A 4,445-nucleotide genomic window follows, 5' to 3' on the forward strand; every position below is an offset into this window, starting at 1 on the left:
ATTTTGCATAGAAAACTTAGAGAAATATGTCATGACTTTTCTGAACACCCAATACATAATATCCACTTTTTAAAAAGATAGATGCCACAATCCCTTCTCTTCCATTCTCCTCTTGAGATTTTGGACATGCATGCACACATACGTGTCTGGTGTGAGTTTTAAGCCACTAGGTCTGGGACTTGAACCATGGTTGGCCATGTGGGAGTTCAGCGACATAACTATTATGCCATTGGCTGGTCCTTCCTCTACTAAATAAAATGTTAGCAATACATAATTAACCCAAGTCATTGGAAGTCAGGATAGTGTTATCTTGGAAGATGTAGAAAATAGAAGACAACAAAGGGAGTTTGTCAGGTGCTGACAATGCGGTTTCCTGACTTGGGAGCTGGTTACATAGCTGTGCTCGCTTTGTGGCAATTTACTGAGCTGCTCACTTATTTTGTTTACTTTAATGTATTTTATACTGAAATAAAAAGTTAAAATAATTCTAGCCAGTGTGGTATTGGCCAAAGAATACACACAAGCCAATGGTAAAGAATATGGGTAGTCTGGAAATAGATCCACCAAATAAACCCATCAGCCGGTCTTCAACAAGTGAGCCAAGGCAACCCAAAGGAGAAAGGATAATATTTTCAACTAATGATGTGGGAATGACGAAAATCCACATGCCAAAAAATATAATAATCTAGCCACAAAGCTTACATCATTCACAAAAAATGAACTCAAAATGGATTATTGACCTAAATGTAAAATGCAACACCATAGTCTTTATAAAAGCATAGAGAAAAAATCTAGGTGACATTGGGCTTGGTGATAAAATTTTAAGACAACATCAAAAGTATGATCCACAAAAGAAAAAATGGTAACTTGGACTTTGTTAAAATTTAAATATTTTATTCTGTGAGATACAGTTCAGAAAATGAAAAGACAAGACTGAGAGAACATATTTGCAAAACAAATATCTGGCAAAGGTCTTGTATCCAAAATTTCCAAAAATTCTTAAAACGCAGCAATTAAAAATAAAAAATGGCTATGCTAGACTTCCCTGTCGGGGGTGATACCATGACCACAAAGGTGGTTTTCCCAGGGCATGGCTTATCCACTTCACACCAGTTGTGCTGACCTCTGCAATGTCCCCAAATGTGGGAAACTCAGTTGCATTATTTTTAATAGTGAGGAACGCATTCATGTTTTCTCCAGGGGTGAAAAAAAAACACTCTATTTTTTTTTTTTTTTTTTAATGTACTGGTCTGCCAGTGACGTGGTGGCTTAGACAGTTGGATTCCAAATGGCCAATTGCATGGAGTCCCCAAACTTGTGGCTTAAAAAACATGCCAGGCCCATGCACATCTGTGTCCAAAATCCCAAAAGGAGAATGGAGAAGAGATTATGGCATGGTCATCCCTGGTGGGGGTGCTTTCTCATTTTCCCTCTCTCTCTCTCTCTCTCTGTCACTCTGTCACTCTCCAGAACATGTCCTGTAACAATTTTTTTTAAAAAGGGGGGGGCAGGATGGAAGACCCGAATAGACATCACATCAAAAAGGCATGCAAGTATCAAGTAATTATATAAAAAGATGCTCAAAACATTTGTCATCAGGAAATTGCAAACTGAACAAGATTCCACTATATACCTACTAAAATGGCACACACACACGCACACACACACACACACACACACACACACACATAAACTTAATACTAAATACAGGAGAGTATACAGAGCACAGGTGCCCCCATTCATTTCAGATAGAAATGCAAAATGATCAGCTACTTTAGAAGATCGCTTGACGATTTCTTACTAAGTTAAGCACAGTCTTGTACAATCACACCGTTGTACTCCTAAATACTTACTCCGGTTGAGTTGAAAACTTATGTCCCCACAAAATCCTGCCTATAAATAGTTATAGCAGCTTCATTTATAATCACTCAAAACTAGAAGCAACCAATATGATTTATAATATGTGAATAGATGAACAAACTGTACTACATCCACACAATGGAATATCTTTCAGCAAAAAGAAGAAATGAGCTATCAAGCCGTACTAAAACAGGGAAGAACTGAAAGGCGGAATGAACCTCAAACAATTCATGGAAAATGAAGTCAAAGCATGAGTTTATTCAAGTGCAAAAAGAAAAAAAAAGAAGAAAACCATAAAATTTATGCATAGTTTTGTTATAGCATGCATTTCCCACATTTTGAAAACTCTTTATACTCTATAACTTTAAGTATATTATATACTGTACAATTTTAATTATGTTACAATTAATTATTTTATACTCTAGAAAAAAATAAAACACATAAATGGAAGAGATCAGTGGCTTTCAGGGGTTCAGTGGGGATAGAAGGGCAATGAATAGGGGAAGAACAGGGGATTCGAGGGTGATAAAAATTGCTCCATATGATACTATAATAAGAATATGTGACAGGCCCAGTAGGTGGCAGAGTGATTAAGGCATTGGACTTTCACATGGCCGACCATGGTTCAAGTCCCAGACCTAGTGGCTTGAAACTCACACCAGACATGTATGTGTGCATGCATGTCCAAAATCTCAAGAGGAGAATGGAGAAGAAGGGATTGTGGCATCCCTCATGGAGGATGATTTCTCACTGTTTTTGTCTGTCTGTCTGTCTGCCTGTCTCTCTCTCTCTCCAAAGAGAACATGCACCCTAAAGCAAAAATCTCTTTTTTAAAAAAATGTGACATTTGGACTAGTGGGCAGCATGGTGGTTAAGGCACTGGACTCCCATATGGTTGACCATGGTTTGAGTTCCAGACCCAGTGGCTTGAAATTCATGCCAGGCATACATGTGTGCATGCCCAGAATCCCAAGGAGAGAACAGAGGAGAAGGGATTGCGGCATGGCCAATGCTCCTGAGGGGTGATTTCTCACTTTTCTTCTCACTGTCTCTCTCTGTCTCTCTGGTAAAGGCACAAACCCTATTGCAAAAATTAAAAAAAAAAAAGAATATATGACATTATTAGTCAAAACACATAGAACTATACAACATAGAAGGAACCTTGATTTATGCAAGATAAAAAAAATTATGTAGGAGAGCAGATGATCCCAGTGAGGAATGCAGTCCATGGGGCTGGCTCTGTGGCCTTGTGATTAAGGGAGCTGGATCCCACGTGGCCAACCACAGTTTGAATCCCAGTCTTGATGCCTTCAAAATCCTGACAAGATGGAGAGATAGAGGGGAAGGGATTGTGGCATGACTACACTCCCTTTCTCCCTCTCTTTCTCTTTCTGTCTCTAGAGAGGCATGTGCCCTTTGGCCTAAGAAAAGAAGGGAGAGAGAAAGAAGATGGTGAGGAGAGAATTTAACCGTATTACAAATGCACAAACAGCCTCCCTGAGGAACGAGTCACAGCACAATTAGGTTTGGAGAGCCTGTTCTCAATGATTGTGCTGAGTTGTGGTGACCATATACCATGACCTGCTCGAGAAAGTCCCGATGTACGTCTGTTGTTCTGGCTCAGATATTAATAGCACTCCAGGAGGACAGCGGATGGTGTAGTGATTAAGGCACAGGACTCTCTGACCAACTGTGATTTGAGTCCTGGACCCAGAGGTTTGACTAACTGGGTGTGTGTGCTTGCATGTCCAAAATCCCAGAGGAGAATGGAAGAGACAAAATTGAGGTGTGGCCATCCCCGTGATGGGTAATTTTCTGTTTCTCTCTCTCTCTGTCTCTCTGGTGAGTGCATGCTCCATATAGCAAAAGTCTCTCTTTCTAAAAATAAAAAAGAAAGAAAAAGAAAAGAAAAGAGAGAGAAAAAATAGCACCCTCTTCTACTTGTAGATATGCTTGGCTTGTATAATAATTCCGTCATCCTAGCAGTACTGGATCTTCCCATATGTTCCTTTTTTTTTTTTTTTCTTAACTTTATAATGCCTTTCTTGATCCCAATGCAAAAGCAAAGTGCTCCAATCTTTAGCTCTTTGGCTAAAATAAAATTTTAACTAGCTAAGAATATTGTTCCCTGTGGCTACAGACTACCTGTGTCCTGCAAGTCAAGAGCGCATTCACTTCAGTAAGTCAGTTTTGCTGATCAGGGAATGGTGCACTCTTCATTGTATGGTTTTTGTGAGTCTTCAAGTGTGTAACTAAAATCTCTGTGCTGCCAGGTGTCTCTGAAATAAATAATTCTAAAATAGAAGTCCTATTATTGTAAACCCACATCCCATTTTTACCTGAGACTGTAGTCAACTAAACCTGATACCTTTTGGTCTTGTGTGTGGTCATTATGCCTTTTTCTTTCACCATTCTGCAAAGCTGGTTTTCAACCAAAGGAAAGGGAGTGCCTTTACATGTAGTAAACTCTCTTACTGTGCTTTACACATCATTAAGTAACAATTTAAGGGGGTCAGAGGGTGGCATGGTGGTTAAAGGCACTAGATTCCCACATGGCCAACCATGTGGTTTGAGTCCTGGACCTG

General features: G+C 39.5%; 1 non-coding gene across 1 annotated transcript; it reads left to right on the forward strand.

Annotated features, from left to right (window-relative positions):
- Positions 1-1,037: 1,037 nt before the first annotated feature.
- On the forward strand, positions 1,038-1,198 carry LOC114005767 (U1 spliceosomal RNA). The gene has a single exon (XR_003547592.1). It is a non-coding gene; the product is annotated as a U1 spliceosomal RNA (small nuclear RNA).
- The last annotated feature ends 3,247 nt before the right edge of the window (positions 1,199-4,445 follow it).

This window comes from Tupaia chinensis, unplaced genomic scaffold (assembly GCF_000334495.1).
Source record: "Tupaia chinensis unplaced genomic scaffold, TupChi_1.0 Scaffold000070_1, whole genome shotgun sequence".
Taxonomy (NCBI): Eukaryota; Metazoa; Chordata; class Mammalia; order Scandentia; family Tupaiidae; genus Tupaia; species Tupaia belangeri.